We start from the raw sequence: 17,989 nt of genomic DNA on the forward strand, positions 1-17,989 counted from the left end.
TGGAATTTTCCAAGCTGATTTAAAGGTACTGTCAACTTAGTGTATGTAAACTTCTGACCCACTGGAATTGTGATACAGTGAAATAATCTGTCTGTAAACAATTATTGGAAAAATTACTTGTGTCATGCACAAAGTAGATGTCCTAACCGACTTGCCAAAACTAGTTTGTTAACAAGAAATTTGTGGAGTGGTTGAAAAACTTAGGTTGGAGTCATTAAAACTAGTTTATGTAAACCTCCGACTTCAACTGTATTTCCCACATGTAGCAAGCACGCTAACTAGTATTGTTGGTCATATTGAAATGGGAAAAATAGTGACCAACTGAATTAATCCAGTTTGGTTGTGAACTAGCTAGCAACTACTGTAGCTAAATCAAACCTGCTTTGGCTATTTAGCTATAGCAAGACCTGCTGCTGTTCTTTTGGTTCTGAGGGGTTTGGGACTGGTGTGGCAGCACAACCTACCTTGTGTCCAGCAGCCAGATCAACATGGCGAAGAGGAGGAACCTGTCCAACCTGGTGGTGTTGTGTGAGTGTGCGTCCTGCACCTTCAAAGGCCATGACATGGAGGAGGTCAGCAAACACATGTCACTGCACCTGAAGGATCACCTAGGAGACAGATGCTATGGAGGAACTAGGTTGGTGGGTGAGGGGACTGTCAGATAACAACATCAGTGTCTCAGTATTGTCTCAATAGCTTCCTTTCCCTAGTAAGGAGGCACGGTTGATTATATGCTCACCAGAATACCACTAACAGCACATACTGCCTTTCGCCAAATAACGTGTGTTGTGTTGCTCACTCCAGATGACTATGCGTGTCTGTGGGAGGGCTGTGAGTTCCTGGCTATGGGCAGCCCCAGGGAGTTGGAGATCCATGCACACTTCCAAACCTTCCACAGCAAAATCAAGTTCATCGGGGCGCAGCTGCTCAAGTCCCACCCCAACTTCCCCAGCTGCACCCAGGACCTCCACAGCAACAACCTGGTTCCCGAGATCTCAGAGGGACTCGTGTGCCAGTGGGAGCACTGTGGTGTTAGTTAATAATACCGTGGGGGGATTCTGCATCCCACTGTTTGACATCTCTCTTCTGTGTATGTGATATACTTAATTTTTGTTGTTTTGCTACAGAGTACATTTAACAACCCGGAGTGGTTCTATCGGCATGTGGACATGCACGCTCACTGCACTGGGCTCTCTCCTCTCCCAGACCAGCAGCAGGCCATCTTCTGCAGCTGGAAAGGTACTGCTAGGGGAAAGGAAGAGATCACATTAAACAGTGCCTTCGGAAAGTATTCAGACCCCTTAACTTTTTCAAAATGTTTCGTTACAGCCTTAGTCTAAATTTGATTTAAAAATTGTTTAAATCCTCAGCAATCTACACACTACCCCATAATGACAATGTGAAAACAGTTTTTTAGAAATGTTAGCAAATGTATGAAAAAATTCAAACAAATACCTTATTTTTTATAAGTATTCAGACCCTTTGCTATGAGACTCGAAATTGAGCTCAGGTGCATCCTGTTTCCATTAATCATCCTTGAGATGTTTCTACAAATTGATTGGAGTCCAACTGTGGTAAATTAAATTGATTGGACATTATTTGGAAAGGCACACACCTGTCAATATAAGGTCCCACAGTTGTCAGAGCAAAAACCAAGCCCTGAGGTCGAAGGAATTGTCCGTAGAGCTCCAAGACAGGATTGTGTCGAGGCACAGATCTAGGAAAGGGTACCCAAACATTTCTGCAGCATTGAAAGGCCCCAAGAACACTGTGGCCTCCATCATTCATAACTGGAAGAAGTTTGGAACCACCAAGGCTCTTCCTAGAGCTGGCCAAACTGAGCAATCAGGGGAGAAGGGCCTTGGTCAGGGAGGTGATCAAGAACCCAATGGTCACTCTAGAACTCTGTCAGAGTTCCTCTATGGAGATGGGAGAACCTTCCAGAAGGACAACAATCTCTGCAGCACTCCACCAATCAGGCCTTTATGGTAGTGGCCAGACTGCAGCCACTCTTCAGTAAAAGGTACATGACAGCTCGCTTGGAGTTTGCCAAAAGGCACCTGAAAGACTCTCAGACCATGAGAAACAAGATTATCTGGTCTGATGAAACCAAGATTGAACTATTTGGCCTGAATGCCAACCATCACGTCTGGAGGAAACCTGGCAGCATCATGCTGTGAGGATATTTTTCAGCAGCAGGGACTGGGAGACTAGTCAGGATTGAGGCAAACATGAACGGAGCAAAGTACAGAGATCCTTGATGTAAACCTGCTCCATAGCACTCGGCACCTCAGACCGGGGCGAAGGTTCACCTTCCAACAGGACACCAACCCTAAACACACAGCCAAGACAACGCATCTGTGGCTTCGGGACAAGTCTCTGAATGTCCTTGAGTGGCCCAGCCAGAGCCCAGACTTGAACCCGATCGAACATCTCTGGAGAGACCTGAAAATAGCTGTGCAGCAACGCTCCCTATTGTTGATATCTGAATTACTGGAGAACTGAGACCAAGTAGAGACTCTGGACGAAGTGGATCAGGTATGGTAAAGGCAGTTTATTCAGAGGTAAAGATATCTGGTAAAGGACTCGTTCGTCTAGCTCATAGGGAACCGTCGGAAGAGCCCCGAAACATTGTGTGCAGTTACATTTTATACATTGTCTTGACGTAGGTAGGTTCCGGTAGTCTGTGCTCCTGACTGGTCGATGAGGGTTGAGGAAAGTCCCGACGCTGTTGCTGTGTAGATTACGCTCCCTCACCCCAAAGACTGAGGTCAGACAGTTTCTGCAATACTGTCTGAGCTATTCGCACCTGTTATACAATGGCCACTGTTCGCTCAAGGCTAACCACAGCTTCCCAGCTTCTTATCTGAGCTAACTGTTACTTCCAGCACACACACACATTTCAGACTGCTTGTTCATATCTTATGCTCAGATACATTTGTTGCAATTTCAGGCTGTGGCCTCATGGTTAGACAAAGCACTGGTAAGAGTAGAGACTAATGGGAAATGCAGTAGTTATAACAGGTTCTAAGTAGTTATAACAGGTTCTAACAGTTCAACGCTGTTAATTAAGGATATTATTTATTACACTATCCAACCTGACAGAGCTTGAGAGGATCTGCAGAGAAGAATGGGAGAAACTCCCCAAATAAACGTGTGCCAAGATTGTAGCGTCATACCCAAGAAGACTCTATCCTTTAATTGCTGCCAAAGGGTGCTTCAACAAAGTACTGAGCAAATGGTCTGAATACCTATTGTTAGGTTCTAAATAGAGTAAAAAAATGAATGGACGACTAGGAAAAGCTCAGACCAAGTTTATTCACTCACTGGGTCAAACAGCTGAAAAGACAAAGACATGTTTCCACAAGTACATATATTTATACCCTTCACTGGGCAGAGTCAACTCCTTGCACATCTAGACAGCCAATACATCTGTTGCTAGGCAGGGACTTAAGTGATGTGTGTAATAAAACCGTACCTTCTCCCTTTCATGTGACCTGACATGACCTCGGCCCACATTCCTCACTAATCCACAGCTATCCACCCTTATCAGTGACCACAACCATGTGATTGCCTTTTCCCTTAGTAACTTTCCAGGCCCTTTAACTTTCTAGGTCTTATCCAACCTCCATTGACCCCACCATATACATTCCTCATACATGTAACTATTGACTTCTAGTATAGTAAGTATTTCAAACTAGAACCTAACATTATGTAAATATGATATTTCAATTTGCAACAATTTCTAAAAACCTGTTTATGTTTTGTCATTATGGGGAATTGTGTGTAGATTGAGGGGGATAAAAAACAATTCAATCCATTTTCAAATAAGGCTGTAATGTAACAACATTTGGAAAAGGTCAAGGGGTCTGAATAAATTTCCAACGACACTGTATCAGCACAGCCTTTCCTGCTGTATTGAATATACTGATGTTTTGTTGGCCTGCTTCAGCTGATACCCTCTTTGTTTCCTCAGGTTGTGATGCATTCTTTAAGATCAAGTACCGTCTCCGGGAGCATCTGCGCAGCCACACTCAGGAGCGCCTGGTGGCCTGCCCCACCTGCGGCTGCATGTTCTCCAGCAACACCAAGTTCTTCGACCACATCCAAAGACAGGCTGAGCCAGAGGGTGAATGGGCTCTGCCTGGCCAGAAGTCACTGTTTTACAGCACAGGCAGATATGTTATTGGTTTAGACATGTACATTTATTTTGATTGAATGCCCTCTGATTCTAACGGAATCCCTTGTGTGTGTGTGTGTGTGTGAGCATTGTGACAAAGGCTTTGCCATTGACAGACTGTTGAGAGACCACGTACGACAGCATGGTGAGTGTGCTGTTTTCCACCACTTCTCTGTTCAGTATTATTCAAATTATTAAATCTAATTTTATTAGTCACATGCGCCAATACAACAGTTGGAGACCTTATAGTGAAATGCTTACTTACCGACAGTGCAGTTTCAAAAAAATACAGATAAGAATAAGAGATAAAAATAAGAAGTCATTAAAGAGCAGCAGTAAAAAATAGCAATATATACAGGGGGGTGCCGGTACAGAGTCAGTGTGCGGGGGGCACCGGTTAGTTGAGGTCGTATGTACATGTAGGTAGAGTTAATTAAAGTGACTGCATAGATGACAACAGAGAGTGGCAGTGGAGGGGGGGGGGGGAATGCAAATAGTCTGGGTAGCCATTTGACTAGGTGTTCAGGAGTCTTATGGCTTGGGGGTAGAAGCTGTTTAGAAGCCTCTTGGACCTAGACTCTGCGCTCCGGTACTGCTTGCTGTGTGGTAGCAGAGAGAACAGTCTATGACTAGGGTGGCTGGAGTCTTTGACAATTTTTAGGGCCTTCCTCTGACACCGCCTGGTATAGACGTCCTGGATGGCAGGAAGCTTGGCCCTAGTGATGTACTGGGCCGTTCGCACTATCCTCTGTAGTGCCTTGCGATCAGAGGCCGAGCAGTTGCAATACCAGGCAGTGATGCAACCAGTCAGGATGGTGCAGCTGTAGAACCTTTTGAGGATCTGAGGACCCATGCCAAATCTTCAGGGGGAACAGGTTTTGTCGTGCCCTCTTCACGACTGTCTTGGTGTGCTTGGACCATGTTAGTTTGTTGGTGATGTGGACACCAAGGAACTTGACGCTCTCAACCTGCTCCACTGCAGCCCCATTGATGAGAATGGGGGTGTGCTCTGTCCTCTTTTTCCTGTAGTCCACAATCATCTCCTTTGTCTTGATTTAGCTCATTTTCCATGTCTGGCTTTAGTCAAGAAGATTTATTCTAGTTGTAATGCTATCAATACGGTTTGTCAAGATATTTTGATTAGCTGATGATGGCTGTTGTCTGTGTCCAGTTTCTTTCACTGTAAACCTTATGAGTGATCTATCCTGCCTTTCAGTGAACCATATCAAGTGTGACATGACCTGCACCTCTCTCGCCACTCTGAAGATCCACATCAAGTTCCGCCACTGTGACGAGTGACCCTTTCCCTGTGACTTCTGTGAGAGCAGGTTGTTGTCCCACATAGACTCATCAGACTCCCCACAACTTGCTGACCCTTATGGACTGTACATATTGTGCACATATTAATTTGCTTACACTCTGTTGTTTATGATGTATGTCTCCCAACTTTAACCTCTTGGAAATAGATAAATAATTAAAACAATTTCTAGATTTAGATAAAACTATAACTAATTGAACTCTGCACGCCTAGTGAAAAGAGATTTGTGTTGTGGGTTATAAAATAAGCAGAAAGGGTCGTTAACCTATGGTTGAACTGACCCAACTTAGCCCTGAGATGTTTAGATAAGGTAGTGAGTAACTTTTTAGGTCTTCCATTATCTTGAGTTGTCTGCTAAAGTGGTAATAAATTATAGTGAGCCTTCAGGAGAATAGATTATATTGTGTGTCATGTGTGTGCGCTGGGAAGTTGGAATGAACTTTTGAACCTGTTTTATATTGGCCAGGACGAGGAGATTTATTCTGTAACCTATGACGTCATATCTTGTATATAAACTGTTGGTTATGGTCAAATGGGAGCGTGCTCCGAGAATAAATACTATTATCTAATTTTAATAAGACTGTATCCTGTCTATTTTATGTTAATAAGTATCTTACAAATTCTTATAAATAGACAGATTGATTTTAATTAATGAGTACATTAGAGGAATTATTTAATTCCCTCAACAATTGGTCCTTCGAGACGGATTTCCAAACTTTGCCTCTGTCATCCGAAGATATTAGCCGAAAACCGTGCACGGGCGGGTCTGGACCCGTTACTTAAAGTCCTGGCCTCTGAATTGAGGTTAAAAAACAGGCCTATATATATATATCTGACGGTGACGGAATCCAACCGGCATTGCTTTTCCCAGTCTGCAAGACGAAGGTAAATAGTCTTTATTCTCGAATGTGGGGGGTATGATGTAAGTTCTTTGAATTGAAGTTCTAAACGTGTTTTGAATTTATCAATAATAGGAGCTTCGCTATTCCAAAAATATTGTGGGTTACTTGTATGACCAAAATACAAGGAAGGGTGTTATAGGTCCGAAAAGACCTATGGTAGGTGCATTACCGGAAAAAAAATATTGGCCTTAATGATCTGGGCCTTGCAAGCCGTGAGGGTTAGTAAGGAGGATATAGTAAGTGTTGTTAGATAGGACGGTCGTTTTGTACAAATAGGACAGCCATTAATTCAAAAGACATACCTAAATAAAGTTTTAACCTAAATGGTCTATCTGTCTATGGGAAGTAGTTTGACTATGAAAAATAGGAGATATATTAAAACAGGTGAAGATAAATTAGGCTTGGTGAGAAGGCAGGGTAATCCTAGGCGAACGGAATAACTGATCCTATTCAATACTGAAAGTGATAATATCCAAAAGAGTGGGAGGGAAACTTAAAATAGCGAAGTGAGACTGGATAAATATAACCCGAGTTTAACCAGGGATGAGTGCCCCCTGGGTAATAACTGACTGGAGAAAGTGAGATCTAATGTCCGATCGATAACAACGCTATAGATAAAGTTTCCAGGGAGAATCATATAAATTACACATAGATTATAAGTGGTAACACACCCATAGGAGGTAAAAAAATAAAATAATAACTAGAAAGGCATAGATAGGTGATAAATACTATAACTACTAGTAACGGCAAGGATTTATCAAACATGGGTAGTAAATCCTCCAAGGAGGTCCCGGTATTAACGGGAGACCAGCGTTTTATGGAACTGAAAGATAAGAGGAACTTAGAATTCTATCCAAAATGGAGTAAGCGGTATGAATTTGATGGGAGGCTGAATGTTGAAAAACTAGAATTGCTTATCAAACAGATACATAAGGAGTGTGGTGAGGATGAGAAGAAGCAGAATAAACAGGGGATGTACACGGCTAGAGTCTGGCTTTCGGAAGCTAGGAAAAGAGTAGAGGGTGAGAACAGAAAGAAACCTAAAGAGAGCCAAAATACGCTGCACTCCGCTCCCACAGATGAAAAAGTTAGCCGATTGGGCGGGGGTGGGAGTCAAATACTATGTCCTTCTCTAGTAGACCAGATATACAGAGGTAATCCTGTTGATGAGATAGTAGTGGTGAGAATACGGCTGCAGGAGCTAACGGTACAACCACCACCCAAAATTGTGGAGTCTGCTGAAGCCGAAGGGGGAATAGTCGGTGTAGAGAAAGAAAATAAGTCGAGAAAAGTGGGTAATGTGAGTCAAAAGAAAAAGAGAAAATGTTTTAATTGCAATAATTTAGGGCATATCGCCTGGGAGTGTAATATTCCCTGCACACATTGTGACAGGCTAGGACATAAACATCAAGATTGTAATTTAATTAAGAGGGAGGTCAGGCGCGGCTATCGGGAGAATAAGAGAGAGTCAAAAAACAACGAAAGCGAGAAAAATAAGAATTCTCACTGAGGAAAAGCTTGAGCTTTTAAATTAGGGATATTTTGTTGACTCGGGATTGGAATTACGAATACAGATAAATGTAAAGTGGGTTTAACTTCTTATGGCTGCAGCCCAATGTCGGTACACTTATGACAACAGCCAGCTCAAAGTGCAGGGCGCGAAATTCAAAATATATATTTTTTAAATATTTAACTTTCACACATTAACAAGTCCAATACAGCATATGAAAGGTACACATCTTGTGAATCCAGCCAACATGTCCGATTTTTAAAATGTTTTACAGGGAAGACACAATATGTAAATCTATTAGCTAACCACGTTAGCAAAAGACACCACTTTTTTTACTCCAACAGTTTTTTACTCCATCAGTAGCTATCACAAATTCGACCAAATAAAGATATAAATAGCCACTAACCAAGAAACAACTTCATCAGATGACAGTCTGATAACATATTTATTGTATAGCATATGTTTTGTTAGAAAAATGTGCATATTTCAGGTATAAATCATAGTTTACATTGCAGCTACAATCAGAAATTGCACCGAAAGCAGCCATAATATTTACAGACACCAACGTCAAATACCTAATTACTCATCATAAAACATTTCTGAAAAATACATAGTGTACAGCAATTGAAAGACAGGCATCTTGTGATTCCAGACAATATTTCCGATTTATCAAGTGTTTTACAGCGAAAACACAATATAGCGTTATATTAGCTTACCACAATAGCCAAAAACACAAGCAATTTCCCAGTAGCAAAAGTTAGCGATCGTAACAAACAAGCAAAAGATATATAATTTTTGACTAACCTTGATTTTCTTCATCAGATGACAGTCCTATAACATCAGGTTATACATACACTTATGTTTTGTTCGAAAATGTGCATATTTAGAGCTGAAATCAGTGGTTACACATTGTGCTAACTTAGCTACTATTTCCCACAACGTCCGGATATTTTTCTGACACTTTTTCTGACACACATATTCTGACCAAATAGCTATTCATAAACATAACTAAAAAATACATGTTGTATAGGAAATGATAGATCCATTAGTTCTTAATGAAATCGCAGTGTTAGAATTCTAAAAAATAACTTCATTACGACATCCAGCTTCGGTATAGCTAGAGTACCCAAAAGTTGGGCGCCGACGACTAATTCACATGTACGACAGATATATGAAATAGCATCATAAAATGTTTCTTACTTTTGCTGATCTTTCATCAGAATGTTGGACAAGGGGTCCTTTGTCGGGAACAATCGTTGTTTGGATTTAGAACGGCCACTTTCCCTCTCGATTTAGCAAGCACACTAGCCAAGTGGCACGGATCTCTCCATCGTCAACAAAGTCAGAGAACGGAACACGGCAAAACTCCCGAAAAAATTTCAATAATCTGATTAAACTATATTGAAAAAACATACTTTACGATGATATGGTCACATGTATCAAATAAAATCAAAGCCGGAGATAGTAGTCGCCTATAACGGCAGCTAAACAGAAGGCAAATCCAGGTACCTTCTCGCGCTCTCCAGAAAACCGGAAATGGGGGACACGTCATACAAAGAGCTTGTATTCCACTTCAGACCAAGATAAACACTCAATTTCTTCTCTCACCGCCTCTTGACATCCAGGGGAAGGTCCATGAAGTGCATGTATACTAATACGTATCATGCCCATTTATAGGCAGGAAGTAGAACAGAGCCTCGATTTCAGACTTTCCACTTCCTGGTCAGGAAGTTTGTGCCAAATGAGTTCTGTTTGACTCACAGATATAATTCAAACGGTTTTAGAAACTAGAGAGTGTTTTCTATCCAATAGTAATAATAATATGCATATTGTACGAGCAAGAATTGAGTACGAGGCCGTTTGAAATGGGCACCTTTTATCTGGCTACTCAATACTGCCCCTGCAGCCCAAACAGGTTAACCAATGTTATTGTTAAATAAATTACAGTGGACTCCTGGGGGAGAGAGCTTATTAGTAAAGAAAGGATTTGATATGGTTAGCATTTGTTTTGGCCATTAGAAGATTTTTATTTAAATAGTATTAAAATTGACAGGGGTATATGACATATGTGATGATTTAGGATTATTGATAGGATGGAGATAGGTTGATTAAGGTTATGTAAGGACTTTAGAGATTGACACAAAAACATGTTTGTTTTTTTTATCCATGATTTTAGATAAAGCCAAAACAGTGAGACACTTAGTTAACCTGTTTGGGCTGCAGCCCGACACCGGTACACTTATGACAACATCCAGCTCAAGTGCAGGGCGCGAAATTCAAAAGATATTTTTTTTAAATATTTAACTTTCACACATTAACAAGTCCAATACAGCATACCTAATTACTCATCATAAAACATTTCTGAAAAAGACATAGTGTACAGCAATTGAAAGACAGGCATCTTGTGATTCCAGACAATATTTCCGATTTATCAAGTGTTTTACAGCGAAAACACAATATAGCGTTATATTAGCGTAGCCACAATAGCCAGAAACACTTGGGCGCCCACGACCAGTTCACATGCACGACAGATATTAGAAATAGCATCATAAAATGTTTCTTACTTTTGGTGATCTTCCGTCAGAATGTTGGACAAGGTGTCCTTTGTCCAGAACAGTCGTTGTTTGGATCTGGAACGGCAAATTTCCCTCTTGATTTAGCATGGGCACCTGCCAAGTGGCACGGATCTCTCCAACGTCAACAAAGTCAGAGAACGGAACACGGCAAAACTCCCGAAAAAATTTCAATTATCTGATTAAACTATATTGAAAAAACATACTTTACGATGATATGGTCACATGTATCAAATAAAATCTAAACCGGAGATGTTAGTCGTCCATAACGACAGCTAAACAGAAGGCAAATCCATGTCCCCTTTCGCGCGCTCCAGAAACAGGAAATGGACGGTCACGTCATACAAAGAGCTTTAATTCCACCTCAGACCAAGATAAACACGAAATTTCTTCTCTCACCGCCTCTTGACAACCAGGGGAAGGTGTATGAAGTTAGGCAGGAAGTTGAACAGAGCATCGATTTCTGACATTCCACTTCCTGGTCAGGAAATGTGCTGCAGAATGAGTTCTGTTTCACTCAGAGAAATAATTCAAACGGTTTTAGAAACTAGAGAGTGTTTTCTATCCAATAGTAATAATAATATACATATTGTACGAGCAAGAATTGAGTACGAGGCCGTTTGAAATGGGCACGATTTAACTGGCTACTCAATACTGCCCCTTGCAGCCATAAGAAGTTAATATTTGGAAGTAACACATAGTTGTTATTGACTATTATGAGAAAAAGGCAGACAGAGGGGTCTACCATGCACTGTTGAGACCTTGAAGGTTTGAGAGCAGAGTGGAGAGGGGGGACCAGGACATGAGCAAGGTAGGCTGTGAAATAAGATAGGAGAGAAAAGGGATACGGTTTAAATCAATAAATATATATATATTTAAGAACATATATAAGCAGCACAGATACCTTTTAAAGTAGATAAGTCACTTGACAGAGAATTGGAAAAGGATAGATATGAATGGACGCCCAAGGGAGAATTGGACATGCGGCGAATGAAAGGGGCGTTCCTACATGATAATGTCAGACATAAGGATAATTTACTAATTTTACCTAAGTCATTGGTCAGGTCTGGCAGAGCCAGGTAACAAAGGGGGGATGGGTCAGTTGTGGTCTAGGATAGGATGTGGCCTATTGGATGATAAACTAATTTTTTTTAAAGTAATCTAGCTAAACAAGCAGATATAGAAATAGAAAGAAGTATTGTTGATCACATGAAAAGGTTGTTTGTTAACCAAACCTGTATGTCCAAGATTTTATGCACTACAGGTGAATTACAGGAGAAGGTGATACACTCAATCCAGTCCCTGAGGACGGGAAGCAGCCCCGTTGGGAGGCCATACAGAGGACTCCTGGTGACAGCCTTTGCTGTGAGAATAGTTGATAGATCTACCTGGGTGCATGTCACGCATTGTAAAAGGGTAAGACACACTGACACTGGCGAACAATCACAGGGGTAGGAGCAGAACCGATATCAACAGGATACGGGGGTTAAACTCCTACTGAGGATTCCCTTATACCCGACCTTTCCCCGCTGTGAGCGTTCATAGAAGTGAAAGTATGGCTTGGCCTCAAGTTGAGGATATGTTCTCCGGGAGAGGGTGGGGCATTACAGGAGTGCTGATTGGTCTGAGCTGTCTGATCGTGGGAGCAGTGTTCCTGATACACCATGAACCCCGAGAAGGCCAAAGAGGGTAGCTAGTTAGAGAATGAGGATTTTGTATTAACCAAGCATAAGAGATCACTTAATCTGGATTGACAGGAAGTTAGAGTAGAGATTGGAAGGATGTCTCTGTGGAGTTCTATGTAGACCAAATGGGGTCTCTGACTCTTTGGCAGTTAGGACTAAGAGCAGCCATTGTGGAAGACATCTATGCAAGTCCCTGTGTAGTTCATGGAAACAGGTTATAGCTCACATCATGAGAGAGGGCTACATAAATCTACATACCCAGTATGGAAGAAGATGGAGTGTAGTGAAAGTAAGGGTTTCAGTTGACAACCTAGTGCCATTCCGAGTACGAGAAGTTAGAGCAGATGATAGTCAGCCAGAATACAAGCAGAGCCCCAGACAAAGCAGATACTGACCGTAGAGTTGTCCAGAGCCAAGGGCCGATGTGGATGGTTCAGATGAAAGATTTTAAGGAAGTGATTGAGGTGGAAACTGTTATGGGGATTCTAACCTATGGTTAGAATGGATTCAATATAAAGCCAGATCAGTGGCGAAAGAATAATGCTAGGCATGCCTCAGCAAAACCTCTGTTCATAACCATTTCCTTTCCATTTGATGGAATTGCTACACCCATGGAATGGCCTGTATGATAAAGCGGTTCAAGAGGGCAGGAAGCTGAACTATGACAGTTGCATTGATCTGTGATATGTGTCCCCAGGTGCCGATTACATCCAGATTTTCTCTTTCACAGTGACAGGATTTTATGGATCACTACATAACACACGGATGGGAAGTAGGGGAAGTCAGTACATGCAATAGGACTGAGAATGTTACAACCAAGGAGACAATGAGGGACCTGACTGGCAGATGAAAAGGTTTAGAGTGTGGAGGTATGAAGCTGTGACCTAACCTGCCTACCAATTGGACCGGTAGTTGTGCACTAGTGCAGTTAGGCATGCTCTTTACCCTTACCCAGATCCAATTCAAAGCGAGGAATTAGATCATAGCAGGATTAGAGTCAAGTATTTTCTAGTGGTCCACTCTCAATAAGAATGTGGACTAGATCAATTATATTTATTATAATCAACAGCGCTTCATCTATTATACCAGAGATGTAATGAATGGCTTGGCAGAATAGAATAGTTTTGGATATGTTGATGGCTGAAAAGGGTGGGGGTGTATGGGGTTACTTTGGTCCCCGATGACACAGCTCCTGGCGGATCAAGTGACCAAGGCCCTGGCAGGGGACTCTAGGGTGGATAATGCTCTAATGAATTTTTGATAAGTGTGTTTGTGAAATGAATATACGTCATGTTCACTCTGTTTTGGGCAAACTTCACCTGTATGACTGTGTTAGTTTTGTGCGGATGTGGTTTGATTCCGTGTGTGAAAGTTCTAATTTCCAGGATTCTGGAGAAATCGATGACACAACAGATGATGAAGTACGGACCAATTCTAAGCTCTGACCAGTGGAATGATGAATGTATGGGCCCGGATCTAGTGGAGGAATCCGGATCTTTTAATTATGAGGAACCGAGATTGGACGAGACCGTATTTGACGTTTAGAGAATTTAGACGGTTTCATGTTTCAATGTATAGACTGTTTCTTTAATGAAGATTGTAACGAAAATCCTAAATAGAAGAGTTATGATTCTGATGTAGGTTAGAACAGTCATTGATGTTGATGGAGTGTAAATACATGTATTGGTTTGGTTTATTCTTGTATAACATTTATGTTTCTATATAGTATTTGATATGTAGCTATGAATTGTTTTGTTATTTAGGGTGGATTGTTAGGAATTTTGTTAATAAATAATTAAAACAATTTCTAGATTTAGATAAAACTATAACTAATTGAACTCTGCACGCCTAGTGAAAAGAGATTTGTGTTGTGGGTTATAAAATAAGCAGAAAGGGTCGTTAAACTATGGTTGAACTGACCCAACTTAGCCCTGAGATGTTTAGATAAGGTAGTGAGTAACTTTTTAGGTCTTCCATTATCTTGAGTTGTCTGCTAAAGTGGTAATAAATTATAGTGAGCCTTCAGGAGAATAGATTATATTGTGTGTCATGTGTGTGCGCTGGGAAGTTGGAATGAACTTTTGAACCTGTTTTATATTGGCCAGGACGAGGAGATTTATTCTGTAACCTATGACGTCATATCTTGTATATAAACTGTTGGTTATGGTCAAATGGGAGCGTGCTCCGAGAATAAATACTATTATCTAATTTTAATAAGACTGTATCCTGTCTATTTTATGTTAATAAGTATCTTACAAATTCTTATAAATAGACAGATTGATTTTAATGAATGAGTACATTAGAGGAATTATTTAATTCCCTCAACAGCGCCCTTTTCACTTTTGGATAAAATTGTGCCCAATTTAAACGGCCTCGTACTCTGTCCTAGATCATATGATATGCATATTATTATTAAACACTCTGAAGTTTCTAAAACTGTTTGAATTATATCTGTGAGTAAAACAGAACTCATTTGGCAGGCAAACTTCCAAACAGGAAGTGAAAATTCTGAAATGGGTCTCTGTGAAAGGCATCGCCTATTCAATTGCCTTGTATTTATGGATCTGTATGCACTTCATACGCCTTCCACTAGATGTCAACAGGCAGTAGAACATGGAATGAAGTGTCTAGCCTTATTTGGGACCGGATGAGAGTCTTTGGAGTGAGAGGTCAGCCATATTGGCAGTATTTGGCTACGCACTTGGGCATGTCATATCTTTGTCTGCAATGCGTTAGGTAGAAACGAAGAAATGCTCCGTCTGGGACGTTATTGGATATATATGAGAAAAACATCCTAAAGATGGATTCTCAACTGAGTTTGACCAGTTTATTTGACGTGAGCTACACATGCTAGCCAAAGTTGCTAATTCGACAGAAGAAATTGACATTCTAAAACAAAACAACGATTTATTGTGGAACTAGGATTCCTGGCACTGCATTCTGATGAAAGTTCATCAAAGGTAAGGGAATATTTATGATGTTTCGTATTTTTGTTGACTCTGTTGACTCCAACATGGCGGAGAATGGCTGAGCTCTGTCTCAGATTATTGCATGCTGTGCTTTTTACTAAAGTAATTTTTTTAAATCTAACATAGCGGTTGCATTAAGAACCAGTGTATCTTTAATTATATGTACAACATGTATTTTTCAGCAAAGTTTATGATGAGTATTTCTGTATTTCACGTTGCTCTCTGTAATTATTCTGGCTGTTTTGGAGCCATTTCTGACCATGTCGCCAATGTAAAACCACGATTTGTAGCTATAAATATGCACATTTTCGAACAAAACATAAATGTATTGTATAACATGATGTCATAACTGTCACCTGATGAAGTTGTTCAAAGGTTAGTGATTAATTTTATCTCTATTTGTGGGTTTTGTGAAAGCTATCTTTGCGGTGAAAAAATGGCGTTGTGTGTTGGGCTATTGTGGTGAGCTAACATAAATATATGTTGTGTTTTCGCTGTAAAACATTTTAAAAATCGGACATGTTGGCTGGATTCACAAGATGTTTATCTTTCATTTGCTGTATTGGACTTGTGATTTCATGAAATTACATTATATTATATCCCTGTGGCATTAGGCTATGCTAGTCAGCGTTTCTGATGAGAATGATCCCGGATCCGGGATGGGTAGTCCAGAAATGTTTTAAGAACCAGCACGACCTGCGGAAGCACATGGAGACCCATAATGAGGGGGCGGCCTACCACTGCTCTGTAGAGGGCTGTGACTACTCCTACCGCATGGCCCACACCATGAACCAGCACTACAAGAGAGTACACGAGGTACTTCAGACTGGCTGCAGGGGGCGCCAAACAGTCACTCGGTGCTCAATAGAACTACAAAATCAATATCCGTGTCAAAGCTAGACTTTTTAATTTGCAAAAATGCTTCTGGGTTTTTGGAATTTTGATCAAGTGTACTCTACTTGACTCTTGCATAATTCTCCTCTGTAGGGTGGAATGGTTACGAAATACAAGTGTCATCTCTGTGACAAAACCTTCTCTTGGTGTTACACAATCTTCACCTGCGCAAGAAACACCACCTGAAATGGCCCTCTGGACACTCTCGCTTCAGGTATGAACAACACTTTATCTTTCCCTTATGTGATGAGTTAACATGAGTTAGTCAGTTTTACCATAAGGAGGTGGTTGTTGATTATTTGGCTTGCTCCACAGATACAAGGAGGATGAAGATGGCTACCTGAGGCTGAACATGGTGCGTTACGAGACAGTAGAGGTGACTCAGGAGATCATGAAGAACATGGCTCAGAAGAGGACGCTCCATAAGGGCCCCGGGTCCAGCAGCCGAGCCAAGAGAGCTGCCAACAGGGCAGCCAGGAGTCACGGCTCTCCCCCTTCCTCCTCCTCCTCCTCCTCCTCTTGCTCCACCTCTTCCTCAGAGCTCTCTGCAGGGAAGGAGACGTCAGCTCAGCCCAGCCCCAGGGGCAGTGACTCACCTGTGTACTGCGTCCTGAGTAATGTGTCTGATATGGGGGATGACCCCGACGCCACCCGGGACGACTCTGACTCCTGCGGGCCCTCAGGTGCAGTGAGGGCCCTGACTGAGGTGGCCAGGGGTCGGGGGATGGATGTGGTGTAATCACACACACTGACCCTCCTTATTCTAGTAGTCCAAGTTAACTCTTAACGCTGCCACCATTGTTATCTCCAACCTTGATTCTGTAGACTAAAGTAATGATACCAACTTGAATTGTATCTTAATTAATGAATAGGAATATTTCAGTCGATCAATGCAGCCATTAATATCTAACGCACCATGTCATTCATTTATGAAATGAGCACTTAGCTTTTAAAAAAACTAAATCAGATCCAGCATCTTGTCAGTACCAATGTTGGAGACCACTAATGTGGCAGTACTGAATCTCTCTGTTACAGCTGTGCTGTATGTATGATGGCTGGGCTTAACCTGGGATGGACTGGTTATTAAAGTTTACTAAACGTTAGTATCTCCGGTTGAGATGTGACAAGTGGACAAGAATGTGAAGATTATTTAAAAAAATAATACAAAGTGTGTTTTTGTTTGTTAGTGTTTTACAGTATGAGCTTTAATGCAGCTTCAGTTTAGTTCAGCCTCAGAATGTGACCCCATTGACAGCAGTTTTGAAGTAACTTTTGTGGTGTAGAAGTTTGTCAGGTCATATTTCTGATGTTTTTCTTAATGGAAAACTCTTTTCCTTTATTCTGATTTAATGCTATAGCTTTTTATTTGACCTAGTTCTTGTTTTTGTTTTTTTACATTTGTTAAGTTTTGTCAGTTATATTTTTTGTCTGTCCATTTTAGGAACAGTAACTTGACAAACTCAAGTGTTAGCAACATTTTAGGAACTCATTCGTTGGATTGCACTTTTCTGTTGAGGAATGTCATTTTTCAACATAGTAGTTTGTCTTTTATCTGTGTCATACAGGCAGTAATCAGAATCACAGAATTTGTCTTGAAGCAGTGCTGAGTTATAGTTCTAAGGCAAGCATGCAAGCACACAGAGTAGGGTCTTCTGATTTCTGTCATTACGAGGTAGTTCTGTGGGGAGCACCAGACAAGGGGAGAGAGAAGGGGACCAAAGGCGGCAGTGTGCTTAAGAACCCAGAGGGAAGAGTTCTGTTCGGGAGGCTACTCTGGGTGAGACCCACCCTGGAGATATGTGACCTGGAATAGGTGGAGGTCAGGAGGCTGGGATGGGGGAGATGGTCGCCCATGGTGGCAGAATAGAGGCTGTGCTCGTAGTATTCCTCTCTGCGCAGGTGCAGACGCTCTCTTTCCATGAGGTAAGCCCTCTCCTGCTGCTTCAGGACCAGTGAGG

The 17,989-nt window shown here is 41.4% G+C and overlaps 1 pseudogene; it reads left to right on the forward strand.

Annotated features, from left to right (window-relative positions):
• Positions 1-488: 488 nt before the first annotated feature.
• Positions 489-16,770, forward strand: LOC120028816 (annotated as a pseudogene).
• Positions 16,771-17,989: the final 1,219 nt, after the last annotated feature.

The sequence above is a fragment of the Salvelinus namaycush genome, chromosome 34 (assembly GCF_016432855.1).
Source record: "Salvelinus namaycush isolate Seneca chromosome 34, SaNama_1.0, whole genome shotgun sequence".
Taxonomy (NCBI): Eukaryota; Metazoa; Chordata; class Actinopteri; order Salmoniformes; family Salmonidae; genus Salvelinus; species Salvelinus namaycush.